We start from the raw sequence: 16,892 nt of genomic DNA, 5'->3' as shown, positions 1-16,892 counted from the left end.
AAAAATACAATTAGCTTGTCTAAGCTAATTTGCTTTATAAAAAGTTTCCAAAATTATTGGAGATTGATATATTAAAATAATTAAATTTCTAGGGCTAATTGAGAATTATTTAATTAGCTAACTATATGAAAGTTAGATTGAAATCATATGTGGCATGACAAGTTAATTTGACAATTAGCTTACCATTGAAGTTTCTCTTAGAGCAAAACAATCGTTGTGGGCAACCATTGTTGTTATAGATTATTTTATTAATTTCTCTATCTTTCACCTCATTTATAACCACGCTTATACCCATTTTATAACCAATGTATCTCAACAGTTAATCACAACTTTTTAATTACACATTTTCTCTTTTCTACTTTTACCCAACCCCACCACACAATCTCTCTCTAAAATCCTATCATATATAACTAATGCCCTTGGTAATAACCAATCAAAACTATTAATTATTTAGCATACATTAATTAGATAAAAAGACTTATGTTTAAAAATAATGCATTTTGAGATTTTTTCTTTTTTTTTTTTTATTTTTTTATTTTTAAAACAGAGCAATATATTGATTAAATAAAATCATGTTCGGCCAAGGTTATCAAACCTTGAAGGAACGAACCCATGCATTTTGAGATTTATCTAGTACGAAATTAGTCGTTAATTAAGAAATAAACAATAATTACAACTTTACTAAATTCCATAATAATAAAAATAATTAAATAATACATATTCTATCAAATGACAACAATCTTTGAAAGATAACAACGAACCGTGATTTGTTACGATTACACATCCATTAAAGCATTTTATTTTGCCTACTATCAACACCGAATTTGAGCCACATATGTTCAACTAGTTCTTTCTTCAAGGCTTTATATATAGCTTCATCACGAACACGAGCTCTATTAGAGATGTAATTTTCCAAACTTGCAGTTCGGTTGTTGCTATTTTGGAACTGAAAAGGCTCTTCATTATTCCCATTACTTTAAGACGCATTTGTAGCTTGATCATATTCATTTGGATCGTAATATGTTTTACATGTATCTCTTTCATCCTCATCAATCATATTGTGCATAATGATACACGCTATCGTTATTTTTCCGAACATTGATGCTTCACGAGCTAGTGCAGGATTTCGTGTTATTGCAAAACGAGCTTGTAGTACTCCAAAAGCACGCTCAATATTCTTTCGTCTAACTTCTTGTACTTTGGCAAAAAGGTCTTCTTTTTTTCTTTTTGTAGTAGTGATATTGTCTTCTTTTTTTCTTTTTGTAGTAGTGATATTGTAGGAATGAATGCTGCCCATTTAAGATATATGCCATCAGTGAGATAATACCCCATATCGTATTGACAATCATTCAAAACATAGTTAATAGATGGTGCACGACCTTCAAAAACATTGTAAACTTCTTTAATAAATTGCTCCTTAGTTCTTGATCTTCCGAAATAAGTTTGGCTTTGAGTCGAGGTGTTTAAATAACTCCATATTAATTTTTCTTTGCTTCCTTGCTTCTTTTTCCCTTTCTAGTAGCAACCTTGTCAGTTCCACTTGATTTTCAGATTGCCTTATAAGGTATATGTTCTAGACAGTGTCCAACCATTATGTTGCCATGCTCTAAGTGGCATGTTTGCCATATTGCTATCTTTGTTTTTGCTAGATCTGTTGCTAGAAGGGAAGCCTGAATACCCAATATTACCAGTGGTTGGTGTTTCTGGGTTTGATAAAGATGATTAGTTGCCAGCGTCATTGATACATGATCTCTTTGAGTCACTTCTTTAAGTGGATGTATTTTGCTTGCATTTTTAAACAATATCTTCACTTGGTTTCCACGCATCATGTTGTATCAGGATGTCCCAAACATGCTTGTCTTGAAAGGTTTTAGACATCAATGATGTCTTTGTTTTGTCGGCAGCATATGTACCGTATGCTGCTTTCATAACATCTGTAACACCCCCAAATTATCTCCCTCTAAATAATATATTTATACGTATACAAATACCGTAGAGATAGACTTGGGCGTATTACCGCCACGTGAAAACGTAAGGCTTATTTAATTACTCAAATTGCAGCGGAAAAATATCTAACTTTTATTAATAATAATAATAATAATAATAATAATAATAATAATAATAACTGTTTCAAAATACTCAAATAAAAACTTTTCCAGTCATAAAAAAAATTTACTCCTAACTATGTGATCTCAATCCCGACTCAAGCATGCTCACGAACAATTCCACACCTGAAATCAAGAATGCTTACCAATAATTGTAAACAGGGCGAACAAAAAAAAAACAAAAAGGAAAACAGATTAGCAAAAATGCTAAGTACGTATAAATGCAAGGCATGCAAATACTTTTATTAGGCAATTATGTTTTCGAAATAATCACTTTAATTTAAACTTGTCACAAGTCACTTTCCAAAATTAGACTTTTCGAAATTAAACCTTCCAAGGGAAGTACTGTCCATCAGTGGAAGCTTTCCAAACCAATAGATTTCGAATTTATAAACTTTTCAATTTTTAAGAAATATTTCCAAATCAATTTTCCTCACCTAAGTGTGCACACCCCCAAGCTAGTTAAACTATACTCGAGGAAGACTAGATCAATGATCTTACTTAACCAGTCCCGGGTAGAGGGACAATTAAAATATCAAATACTCCGTCTCATAATGAGCTGCAAATTTTAAATTCATTTAATCAAGTGATTTATAAATTAAACAACTTTTATTAAATCAATCAATACTTTTAAAGATCAAACCTTTAAATCGTAAAATTATTTATTTTAACTTATCATGAAAATCATTAACTTAAATATTCATACGCAACATTTATTCAAACAAACATTTAAACAAACATTTACCAAAACACGCATTCAAAAATTGTATCAAGGACCTAGCCAGCGATACGTACCTTGATCACGAGAACAATTAAGGTACGTCCACTAAACTTGACCACGATCGAGGGACTCTTCCTATACAATTAAAAATAACCTTAATTAATATAAGGTTAACAAGAACTAACCCAAAACTATAAATAATACTTTATTTGTGCATGGACTTCCTAAATATTAACCTTTATAAAATCAAGTCTTGTTTATTTATTTTTTAACAACAAGTTATTTTAGTATCAAAAAAACAATCTTAGTATTATAATAGTATTGTTAGTATTATAAATGGGTATTAGAAAACTTAATAATATATGATAAGGAAATAAGAAGAGTTGTAGTATGTATATGTTGCGGCAAGGCATAAAGAGGGAAAAGTGCGTGTTGCACCTTGCTGGAAGCAGGTGGCGTCAAGCAGGCTGGCAGCAGCAGTAGGTGGTTTCAGGCGTTGGTATGGTGGCGGCTAGCAGGCAATTGGCGGCAAGGGTGGTGGCAGCACTTGGTTGCGGTTGCGGTGTTTGCTTAAGCTAGAAGGAGGGAATATTTTGAGGAAGAAGAGGGTCGTAATTAGGGCTGTTCATCGGTCCAAGACCGGACCGAAGACCGAAAATTAGAGTTTTAAGAACCGAAGACCGGAGCGATTAAGCTAGGACCTAACCCAGACCGAATTGAAAGAATCGGTCTAAAACCCGGACCGGACTGCTTTGGACCGATTTAAGAATTTTTTTAAAAGAATACTAAATTTTTAATTAAGTTATGAAAAAGATGAAAAAAGTAAAGGAAAAACTATATTTTAACGTCATTTTTACGTCCTTTTTTGTATGTTTAGTACAAAAAAATTTATGAAGTTAAAGTTTTCTAAACTTATTAAGGATTATTTTAACCATTATTTAAGGTTTCATGCATATTTTTAATAAATTGGTCCGGTCCAAGGCTGGTTTTTATAGGGTTTTGGACTGAACCGAAAAAAAGAATTTCAAGACCCGAAAACCGGACCGATTAATTCGGTTCAGTCCGGTCCATTTTTTCGGTCCGGACCAATTTATGAACACCCCTAGTCGTATCAATTTATGAACACCCCTAGTCGTATATAAGTTTCTCAAGAATGTAGGGGGAAATTCTTGTTTTTGATGTGAGTAAATGGGAGGAATTAAGAATCTATTTATAGATGTTTAAGGGTGGAAAAGATAGAGTTCAATTGGTTAGTTAAATGAATTTGAATGCAATTTAGCTTAGGTTAATTTATGTGAAAAAAAAAATCTAATGAAAGATATTCTATCTATAACCCTTAATAAAAACGGGAAGTTGGCTACTGTTCTTAGTAACAGTAACTTTTGGCGCTATTACATTAACACCCCCGAAATAATGAAATTTCAGAATTGCCCTTTATTCTAATTGGTTGATGCTTGAGTGCTTTCTGACCGAGACACCAACTTTCCTCACCTACTTCCTTTGCTCTCTTTCTTCTCATCTTAGAAAAAAGGCTCAGAGTTTAGGGAAACAAGGAGAGAGAAACCTAGAGAGAGAAATTATGTCTTCCTTCAACAACGATGGCGATGAGCTCAAAACCACCGATTATCTCTTCGACGATGGTTATGGGGCTTCAATTCTTCTCAGTGTTTCGATTTCTTCGGTTTCGGCGACGCGGTTGCTAAGGTTCCTTTGTTTTTCTTGTTCTAATTGGTTTAATGTTCAGCTCTTCGATTAGATTTTACCTTTTAGATGAAGGTTGTTTTGTTTATTTCTGGGCTTTCATGTACTTTTTTGATTGAATTTGATTTCAAATGGCTCTTAGAAACTTGCTACTAAGGTAACTCTTCATTCCCATGGTTTCCTAAAGCAAAGATGTTCGGAGGAATGGTCCAGAAGAAACAAAGCAAGGAAGAAGCTCTGATGCAGCTTCGATCCCACGGATTGATGTTCGGAGCATGGGTTGTTGCTATTCGGGTCACTCCTTATGTTCTTCAGTATTTCCAGAAAGAGGAGATCACTTTGGATCTTTCATTCAACCCCACCAAATTTAAGGTATTAGTATTATTAGTTTTCAAGATATTGACTTTATTTGATTCTTAATTTCACTTATTTTACGTTATATGGGTGTTTTAGATGTTAAAAAATTAATTTTTGGAAGGAGGAAAATGGAGCAAGGTTTGATGGATTCGAGTTTGAGGTGAAGAAACTCAAGTATTATTGGATGTTCGATCTGTTTTTTTTTAATTTAATTTCTAGAAAATTCTTCTGTGCAATATATTCCACAGCCAGGATAGAGAGTGTTCTACTTTTCACTGGGTTAGATGGAACAAGTATTTTTTCTTTTTTTCATCCTCCATTATATTATTTTTACCTTTCTTATTCCTATCTTTTCATTTTTATTATACTGTATTTCTAATTTTTCACTTTTATAATTTGCATTTTTTTTTTTTTTGTTGTTGAATTATGAAATTATGAGTAATTTTTGAAGGTGGGTTTTGTGTGTTTGGAAGCAACTAGAAACCAAGAATTATATCAATAAAATTCTACATTTTAATTTGCCTTCTAAGATACTTTGTCAAGTTTTGAATATTGAACTAAAGGTGTTTTTGCCTTTAATGTTTAGTATTTTTTGGACATTATTGTTTGCTGGTATGAGACAGATAAACTATTGATTATTTTAGGTTGATTTGTATTCCTATGCTGAGCCTAAAGCAGATGAAGTTTATGCCCATATTACTTTAACTCCAGAAAAAGAGGAAAGACTGTATGATCACTAATAATTTAAGTACTTGTATACTGAGTATGAAGGGTTTTGTTCATGATGATGGTTATATAGATTTGTGGATTATGGGTTGTTTGTATTTGTATTGTTGTATCAAGTTGAGTTTAAAAGTTCTGATTCAGGTGAAAGTGCCGCAAAGGTCGAAAGTCCAGTTATTTGTTAAGATATTAACTGCTTCGGATACTAGCACTCATTTAGGATTCTCGGTCCTTTGCAAGCAAGCCGAGGAATGCTTGCCTCCCTTGGAGGGACATATTAATTAATATTATTAATTTGATGGGGAAGGGGGTGTTCAATTTTGATTAAGATATGAGTTTAGTGTGATTATGACTAATTTATAGTTGTAATAGGATTGAATTAGTGATGCTTGAGTTAGTTTAGATATCTTACTTATAGTCAATAGTATTGAGAAATAGTGGCATGTGTTTGAATTTGGGTGAAAATCTTCTATTTATTTTATTACCTCTTGTTCTGCTGAGTTTGGGGTACTGTTCTAGAAAATAGGAATTATATATGTCAATGAATAAGTGAAATGTTGGAAGTTTGAATCTATTTGATTGTTGTATTTGTAGGATTTTGGATAGGTTAAATGCAAATGGCTTTTAAATCCTTTATGCAGTTGCTCTAATCTAACTCTGAAGTTGTTGTAGTTCTCACTCGCTCGCCCTGCTTTGTTTTACAAGGGAAAAAGAGGAGAAGATCGAGAGGAAGATAATCTCTGAAAAGCTCTCAAGCACTCCACTCAAATGCTTTAGGAGCTCCGAACCTCATAATAAGTATCTCGAACTCTCTGAGTGACTTCTTGCTTTAATGGATTTTTGCAGTTTTTTTTTTTTTTTTTTTTTGGTTGTTGTTGTTGTTGTTGTTGTTGTTGTTGTTGTGCTTGTAGTGCTTGTATGAATTTTTACTATTTTTTTATAAGTGTCCTTATTAAGCTTTGTTGTTGTTGTTGTTGTTGTGCTTGTATGAATTTTTACTATTTTTTTTATAAGTGTCCTTATTAAGCTTTAAAGAAAGATTTTATTGACTTACAAATTTCTGAACATTTAGACTATAATATGAATGCTATAATAATTAACTCGGTTTCTTCCTTCATTGTTTCATAAAGATTGGTTGGGCTTCATAGTTTCTTCTTTTAAGGTTATGTTCATTTCCTTTTTTTTCTTTATATTTCTTGTACCTTGATTATAAACGATGCTTTAATTTCTATCTATGCAGAAATGGAGGGTGAAAAATTATTTTAAAATTTTGGGGTGGTTTCGATTCAATCTGGTAAAAAATATTGGGATTATATTCCCATGCATTCTAAAGCTAGGGTTTTATTTATTTATATATTTGATTAAGATCGTTCAGTATCTAATTGATTATTTTCTTTATGAAGTCTGCTGGAATTTCAGCTCCAACTATTGGAAGAGTCAAGTGCACTCATCGTTACCATCCTAGAATTGTTGCTCCTCAGTAAATTTTCAATTTTTTTTATTAAAGCCCCAAATTGCTATAATAATTTTGCCATGTTTTTAATAAATACGAGAAAGCTTACAATTATTAAACAAAATTTTCTTATGATTATTAGAAAAAGAGGGTTCTTGATTCATCTGGAATAGAGTTACAAACCTTCTTTTTCTTAAAATTTAAGTTTATATTGTGGAAATTTGTTCTCATGTAAAAATCTCATTTTGACTTTTTTTTTTTAAAAAAATGATTTTTTCTTTGTTCATGGAGAGAGTAACAGGGGAATGGGGAGCTTGAATGGGATCTGAAGTGAAAAGGTTAATGGCTAGCGAAAGAGCAGCATTAAGTGATGAGTTCTTCGATATCCAATGCCTTCAGTTTTTAGTATCCTTTTATTCTTTGGTAGGTATCTTTTTGGTTCATTTATGTTTAGTCCATTTCTCAGGTTCTTTTGGGTGTTTATTTTGATGAATTTGAATTTTGGGATTTGGTTTTTATTTATTTATAGGTATTGTTGGATCTCTGTTTAGAGGGGAAAAAATGAATTTAATTAGTTGTGCTATTTAATCCAAAATGCTCATAGTTAAATACTTAAATCTGGTTCCTTTTGATTTCTTGATTATCCATGTTTATTTTGATTTGACTTTCTCTGTTTTGATGCGAGTATTAGTGAGAATTTGGGGAAACTATTACTCATACATTATCGGTCGGTAACTAACATTAGTTTTACCTTGAATTGAGAATTTCTGTACATGCTGATAATATGGCTGAAAATTGTTATTTATGAGCTATGATAAGTGAATTTTTAGTGTTGTGTTAATGTTATTAAATCTATTAAGGTAGCTCAAAAGATTGATATTTTTAGTGTCGTAGATAACATGATTGTTTTGTGAAGTAATTTGGTAAATCTGTTTGATTACATTGTAATTTATTTAGTTTAATAATATAGCCTCCATTGTGGATCGTTGAGTCCATTCTCGTGTATTGATGTATTTTTCTTTAGAGGGCAAATAAGTAGGAGCTGAGTGGCATATGATTTCTTATAAATTATTTCATGGATGCATTTTTAGAATATACCTTACTATAAAATTATGATATTTAATTTAATGTCTCAATAATTTTTCTGAAGGAATAGGAAGTTATATCAATCACTGCAGAATTGAGTTTTTTCAGCATTATTGATATTTTTATTTATACTATTTTTTCTTTTGTTATGGGATGGAACTTCAGAAGAGGTGAAGAAGATAGTATAAACTCTCAATGCAAGTGAAGGTTGTTCATGAAAAAGGTTGTGAGTCTACTTTACGAAGACTTAGGGGAAAGAAATTTGATATAGTTCATGAAGCAGCTCAAATCAAAGTAATACACATCATTCAATAGAGTATTAGAGAACTTAAACTACTTGAATTTGTCATATTATTCAACCTACAAACCAAACTTAATTATTTAGAAATCACATGACCTGATGGTAACTTATATTACAACTTCAAAACTGATCTAACCCAAATAAAAAATCATTGTGACATATACTCAGTTTCATGATTACTACAGATTTACCCAGTAGGAATGGGAGGGATACCATTTGTTATAATGTCAGAGGTAGACTTTCTTCTCTTCTTGGTTTCTTCAGTTTCCTAAATTTTTTTTCTTAAATTTATTATAACAGAATACTAATAAGTGGTGTTAATTTCATCACACTATTAGTACTTATATCCAATTGTCTTAGGGATATTGGATTCTTTATGGTATGAGTGGTTGTGTCTTTCTAGGTTAGTAAATTGTATTGATTGATGATTGATATTATATGTATGGAAAGGCACTACCGCCACCAATGCTGGAATGTCCAATTTTGCATTATTAGTGATAGGGGCAGGTGTGAGGGTGACCTGGTTGATGCTATTTGAGTGTGACCATGTATGTTGTTTATGTTTAGTTGATGCTGCTTAATGAATTTGATTCAAATTTAGCATCTTTCCTCACCTATATGTACCCTTTTAAAGAATTTAGAAGAAAGAATGTTGGAGATGAGTCATAGTCTTTGTATATTCAATGGAATATAGCTATTTTAACTTTGCCCTATTTGCTATTCAATTGTTTTGTATCTGTAGTAGGGCTCTGTTATGGACATGATATTGAATGTTGTTATATTTGTCTATTTTGGTTGATATATGAATGTGAAAGGTACTGTTGTGTTTGTATTTTGACTAAAATCTGTTGCTATGTCTTATAAACATACTGTATGCTGAATTTATTGTAATGTAGTTGGGTGGTTTTGCAGATGCATGCATAAAGTTTGCTTAGATTTTTTATTTTTTTTGGGTTTAGTGAGCCGTTGATTGTTTATGTAGGTAAGCCATAATAATGTTGTATGTGCCTAATGCCCATTTCTAAAAGAACTAACAAAACTATGTCAAGACTTGGTTCAATCAGCTTGCTCATAAAACTAGAAGAAGAGTGCGTAAGTTTACTTGCATTTAAGTGTCTGATATATTGTGTATTTGATCTGTGTGATTGTGTCTTATTCCTGCTCCTCCTTCCAGTGAAAGGATTAATAATCAATGTGTTATTTTCTGTATTTTTCAGCTCATCAAAAAAAGGTTAAGGTCTGGGGTATCTGCTGATGGAAACAATTGATTGGTTTTGTTGGGTTTTTAATAATAAATTATGGGTACTGGATAATTTTTGCCAGAATTTTTTTTTTTTTTTTTTTTTTTTTTTTTTTTTTTTTTGTGAAAATAGGTAGGTAATCCATTTTAGTGTTTTAGTTTAAGATAGTTTTTAAATGTCCTTGAATAGTTTCTTGCATTTGATGTTACTCAGATGGATATTTTGAGAATTTAAGATTAATCGTAATTAGTGGCTATGTTCTTCCATTTGTATGAATGTTACATATCACGTTATGTATACATTTTCAATTTTATTATGTGCGAACACATTTTTCTATATAGCAACAGGTGAATTGCACAAATAACATAAATAAAACAAGCCAACAAACAAACTAAATAACCATACAAACTATGTAACTTCAATTTTTTTTTATTTGTTCATTGTTTTGTTGGATGAATCTCAACGTGTGTATGCTGAGAACATTATGTAGAAGAGTATCATAATCAAGGGTCATTGTACTACTCTCGGCTTCTTATTGATGTATAAGAGTTCTTACAAGTTATCTCGGTATTTGTTCATTTTTCCTTGGGGCAATAATAAATTGATTTGGTGTTTGATGAAAGCATGTAGTTGCAAAATTGTTACTTTTTCTCGATAACAAGTAGAATAAGGAGATGAAAAATTAAACAAAATTCAGGATAGGAGTAAAGGATACTCAAAATACCAATGAGAACGTAGAACTGTAGATGAGAGGATAGAGGTGAAAACACCCAAAAATAACCCATTGAAAAGGGGAGAGAGAATAGAAGGAAAGAGAGTGAGAGAGACCTATAAGTTATGAGGCCATTTAAAAGGAGAAAAAAGAAAAGAGAGAGAGCGAGTTTTGGAATTAAAGGAATGAGAAGGAGATGGCACTACTTTTTAAAATAGTCAAAATTACAAAAGACGAGTGAAATAACGAGGAAGCTAATGGGAGGGAAAAAAGAGATAGCAAGATAGGGGGACTAGATTTTGAAAACTAGATTTGGACATGCTTCTTTTAATAATTAGTAAATGTTATTAATTAAACAGCGTGATTTTTGTGACAATTGAGGCATCCAACTAATTAAAATCACCTTTAGAATAAATTTTTCAACATTATGATTAAAAATCGTGTTAGATTAATGAGTAAATGTTTTTTTATTTAATGTTAATTGTAGGGAATATTTCAAGCATCCCACACTCGAGCCCCACTGTGATCATACACTTAAGTATGGTGGCATCCAAAGGGAAGAAAGCTAGAGCAAAAGAGTCGCCAACAAGTTTAGAAACTTGTAAACCGTTCACAGGGTGAAGGTTACACCCCTTCACGATCCATGAGATCGCTAACTCCATAGTGGTCCTGAACCATGACTGGAATTCGGGGATGAAGGTATAAATCCAACCTAAAAGAGATTGAACCTTCCCTAAATAGGCCTCTACTTTATTCTTTTGATATTCATGTGCGCTTTTTGACTAACATACAATCAATATATTAATCCTAAACCTGTTTAATCTATATTGGTTGAATATTAATGCCCAAACAAATCTATTATTGGCGATCACTTGAATTAAAATTATATTAGCCTAAATAAAATTATTAATTATCTTATTAAGCGTGATTACAAGTACAAATTCTCTTTAAACCTGCAAGAGAGGGCGTGATCAAGCAATAACAATAATATATCAAGCAACATAATAACAACAATCATCAAAATAATATCCTCAAAGCATAATAATATTAGTAAGATCCTAGGCATGATACTAACAAGATTAATAACAAATCCTAGCATGTCATTAAATATTAAAGATCAAAGCTTTATCCCTAACATGATACTAACATGATAGAAGAAATAGGAAGCAACCTAAACATGATACTAGAAACATACATGATATTAGAAATATTAGTTAATACCTTACATATGAAATTAGGAATTATAAGACATCCTAACATGATACTAGGAATTAATATAATATAAGCATGATTTCTAAAGAAATATAGCAATCACTACTTACTTTGTTGCCTCGTATATCTTTTTATCAAAACAGTACACACGTTAGTAACTTCAATAAAAATATTAAATCAAACAATTAATTTAAATAATTGAAATAGGGTTTTGGGACCAAACCCTCAAAAATTATCAACCTTTCACGTCTAGGGCGAAGGAAACTTCGAGCTTGGCTAGGTGTGTTTAAGACTCTGAATGAGGAATTGTGTTTATAGAAAGGCTAGGCTTAGAAAGAGGGAGAAAGAATAAGCTTCTAGCTTAAGAGAGAAGAGAATAGAATTAGATGATTGTTGATCATTGAAAACGAGGAAATACGACCCTATTTATAAGAAAAATAGTCCGAAAACGATCAGAAAAAAGACCGAATCCAATTTGGAATAATAAAACTACTTTTGTCGCGGCATGAGAGGGTCCAGCGCGGCGCGACAACTTTGTCGTGGCGCTATAGCTTCATCGCGGCGCGATGATTATGTCGTTTCGCGATGGTTCACGCGTTATCCCAAAGCCGTAAAGAGTTCTTAACCTAATTAAATTAGACTAATTAACGTCCATATTTATCTTATAAAATCAGATTTAATTCTTTTAAAAACACATTGTTTTATTCTAAATAAAATTCTTTATCTTCTAAAAACATAATTATTAATCCTAATTCTACTAGAACTTAAGAGAACCTTCTAGATTATTCTAGAAGATTAAAGTCAATCCTAATGAATTCAGGAATAATAATTTATGGGCCCTCCACTAGATCATTGGGCTGTATATAAAACTTGTTTCGGGCCCAACTTAGTATTTTGGCCATAACTTCCTCATTATTCATCGAAATTGGGCTTATAATATATCGTTAGAAAGCTCTCTTCGAGCCAAATTTAACTACACCATTATTGGACCCTTATCATGGACCAAACTAACCTGGACTAGATGTTTTCATAAATAGAGTAAGAAAAGAAATATTTTCGAAAATAGAAAAAAGTATTTTTATTAAAACAACCGCATCACAAGACTTTTCACATTTCACCTTATTCGATAATCAATGATGTGAAATATATTCATCACTGGGTTTGGTTTTATGGAGAGACACAATCAGGTGTCTACAGAAGCCCCCACTTTGACCGAGTCTTGAGAAATGTCAGTTTCGAAAACAAAAGTCAAAGTAGCGATAGGGACGGAGAATGATTCAGAACGTTCTGCGATCTTCAATCATTCTTATAACGCTGATACCTGCAAACTAGTGTTAGTTAAACAGATAAAAGAGTTAAGAAACGCGTATCTTACATCGTCGAGTACACATCTCTGGGGTAGCCGTTTTTGTTTGACGACCTCCATAAGCTAAGGGACATCGCCTGAATATTGCTCCGCTTGTAGCTGACTTCAATTTTCGCTGTGACAGTCCTCCAAATCTTAGGGAACACCATCGAAGATTGCTCCGCTTATAACAATTTTCTGTCGTTTTGTGACATCTTCCACATCCTAGGGAACACGAATGAAGATAACTCCGCTTGTAGTCATCTCCCATTTTCTAATAATCTTCCACATCATAGGGAACATCTTCGAAGATAACTCTGCTTGTAATGATCCTCAGTTTTGTTATGACAATCTCCCACATCATAGGGAACATCGTCTATCATCGCTGCTACATCACGGGCTATTTTCTTGAATCATGGTGACAACCTTCACAATCATAGCGAATGTCATCGAAGACCGCCTCATCATGAAACGTTCTTCTCAAATCTAGGTGACAACTTCCACAATCTTAGCGAAAGCTATCGAAGATCGCCCATCTTGTGCTATCTTCTCAAATCAAATGACAACCCCCACAATCTTAGCGAAAGCCGTCGAAGATCGCTTCATCTCGAACCGTCCTTCTCAAATAAAAGCAAGAGACCCTTTAAGCTTAAAGCCTCATGTCGAAGACTTCTTCATCTTGAATCTTCAAATTTTCTTGTCTTTACTCCTTAGAAGTAATCGACCTTTCCATCTTTGGAAAATTCATCTTAAGAACCATATCTAAGATTCTTAAAGTCTTCAAATTGATTTGTGGAAATCTTCCATCCTAGGAATTCTTTGTAGTTATAATCAATCACTACTCAAATATTCCAAATCTTGTTCAATTGATAATTTGATCGTCATCAGGCCAATCATCAATCAAATGTAATCGGGCTGATTACTAATCAAATATCTATCAATTACTCAAATGCTTATCAAAAGGCTCAAATGGATTAGTCACGGACTAACCAATCCAAGTTGTGAGACCATCAAAGACTGACGCAGGCGAATCAGAGCCATCGCGCAGCGATAGGTCTATCGCGTTGCGATAGGTCTGTCGTGATACGTCATAGTGTATTGCGTTGCGTTAGGGTGCATCGTGCTGTGTTGTGCTTGAATCCAAGTCAGAGCTTTTTTCTGCTCGTTCATTTGCGCTTAATCAAATTGCCTCTTAGTGTACCTACAGCTATATTTTGGGCTATAGGACTTTGCTCATGTTTATAATTATCTTACGGTTGACCCAAGGCTTGGTGCTATTCAACTCATTGTGTGACTCAATGGTTTGACACGTGTGACTCGTCATGACTCAAGGTGTAAATGACTCGTGCGTGCATTGTATTGTAATTGTGCTCATGCGACTCGAAAATGCAAAAAAGCAAAAAATTTCCGTCATTTTTGTGGAGGGTATCGACTTTCTCCCGAAAAAGAAAGACGTGAAAAAGAAGAAGTGAAGTGTTTGAGTGTTTGATGGTGCATGTTGAATGAGCTTAACCAAATGTGTGCGTTTGATGTTGTATCTCATGGTGCAAGGATTGTAGCATCCTAGACTATCCTAGTTGATGACTCGATGATGAAATTATTTGGGTAACTTAGGCGCGGAGGTTAAGTACTTCATACTTTGTGATGCAATGATGATTATGATAATGAGTGTTCTTGATATGGTAAGGCGTGCTTCAACGTTGTGTTAAGATTTCATGACAAAGGGTTCCTAAAGGAAGGATTATTTGGTCATGTATTTGTGAAGTGTGTGAAAGTGACACTACAGTTTGGTCGCAAGGGCTAAGTGTGTGAAAAATATTTTGAAAAGAGTCAAATAGTGGTGACTCTTAGGGTGGGTAAGCTAATGATTTGGGCATCAAGCCCCCAAGTCTAGCTCTAAAATGGATAGGGATGAGCATTGGAGATCCCTTGATATGATCATGTATGAATGTGAATGTGAATGCATTTTTACTACGGCCGCACCCCAATGTGAAGTTGCCTACGTATCCGTTAGGAATCAGGCCGAACGTAACTCTAGCTGAACCTCGCACAAGTGTGTGTATACCTCAAAGAGGTCTTTTGATGGGTTGTAACGTGGTTAGGCTAAAGTTTGAAGAAGAAAGGGAATAAAGACTCAAGACCCTAGATAAGCCCCCAAGGTGTGCAACCTTGCTTTTGAATCTTTGCTTTTGTATGCTTGAGATTTCCTCACTTTTGAACTCTCTTTTGTTTACATTTTTGCCCTCTCTTTTTTACTTTTGCATTTTTTTATTTCGATAAGTGTGGGCAATCCCGATCATGCAGTCTATCACTCACTTGACATTCATGTTTCTCAGGTACGATACCGAGCACTCAATAAGAGACGCAATCTGAGACTTATTCTTATCAAAGACATGTTCATACGAATGACATTGGAACACTTGCCCTTTTGCACACTTTTATTATTTTTTGCTTTTTTGAATTTTTGAGATCTAGGTAAAATCACTCAAGCTTGTATTTAGAACTTGCATAAGTTGCACACTATCCCATCCCAAGGTTAGGTAGATGTGGGTTGAAAAAAGAAAGGTCTATCGTTAGACGAGGCTCAAAGTGTTTTATCAAGAAAGGATTGTATATTCGAAAGGGGTAAGGTTGATATGATATGGCTACAAGGGGTGCCTCAAATCATTAGTATACCTTGTGCTTAGTCCAGCGTTTTTATTTATTTATTTATTTTAATGCAATGCAATGATCATATGCAAGGAAAGAAATGTTCATTTTATTAAAAGGAAAAAAGAAAGACCTACAAAATAAAATCTAAGGAAAATAAAAGGTGCCTATGTTAGACTTATTGGGGAAAGGAGAAAAAAATAGAAAAAGGAGGTCACGAAATCTTGTCGTTGAAGCTTGCCTCGTGTCTTGTGCTTTATCATCACTCGGTCTTCTTGCCAGCTGGAGGTATGGGAAGCTTGTTATTATCAATCAAATATTGGATGGCCTCTTTTAGTTTCCAACAACTCTCAGTAGTATGACCCCTACCTTGATGGTACTTGCAGTGTGCGTCTGGGTTCCAATTAGGGAACCTCTTTTCATGTGCAGGATCTTGAATAGGTCCAATGGGAGTAATGAGTCCCTTGGCATGGAGTCGATCGAAAGCGGTATCATAGCTCATCCCAATAGGGGTGAACTCTTTCCTTAGTTGCTTCTTAGGTCCTTGACTATCCATGGCTAAGACTTCATTGAGGTCAAAGGTACTAACATTGTTACTAGAGTAGGTGTTTTCAAAAGAAGAAGGATTGTCGTTCTTCTTTCCTTTCCAGCCACCATTGTTACTATTGTTAGTAGCTTTTTGTTTTGCAAGGTCGTCCTCGATTTCAATACCTATGTCACTGACAACCTTGAGAGTATTCAAGTTGTGTTGGTATTTCAAATGCTTCGAATACTTCTCTTGGAGGTTCTTGATGAACATCCTTACAGACTCTTTTTCAATATAGACTTCAACCATCTTAGCGGAAGTCTCCCTCCACTTGTTGAAGAAAGAAGTAAATCCTTCGTTTTCCTTTTGCTTCAACATTTCAAGTTCTTTATGGTCAGTTTCAACCTGAACGTTGCACTTGTATTTGTCTATGAAAGCGTTTATTATGGCATCCCAAGAAGAGGTCTTCTCTTTTTCAAGGGAAAAGAACCATTGTTGACAAACGGTTTCTAAAGATAATGAAAACAGTGAATGGAAAACCTTCCCATCAATCCCTTTAATATTCATTATTGTTTCAAAAGCTCTTAAGTAGAAGTAAGGATTGTCAGTTGGCTTGAATCTAGGGATGTCATTGACATTGAATTTCTATGGAAGAAGTTCTTTGTCAACCGAGACCCCTTGTGAGCTAATCCCCTGGAACTTGTAGTCATTGGAGAGCTTGATCAAGCTTTCCTCCATTCGCTCCATCTGTTGTTGTTTC

The sequence above is a fragment of the Chenopodium album genome, chromosome 16, assembly GCF_948465745.1.
Source record: "Chenopodium album chromosome 16, dcCheAlbu1.1, whole genome shotgun sequence".
NCBI classification, from domain to species: Eukaryota; Viridiplantae; Streptophyta; class Magnoliopsida; order Caryophyllales; family Amaranthaceae; genus Chenopodium; species Chenopodium album.
The sequence above is the reverse complement of the archived record's forward strand: the minus strand, read 5'-3'. Positions refer to the sequence as shown.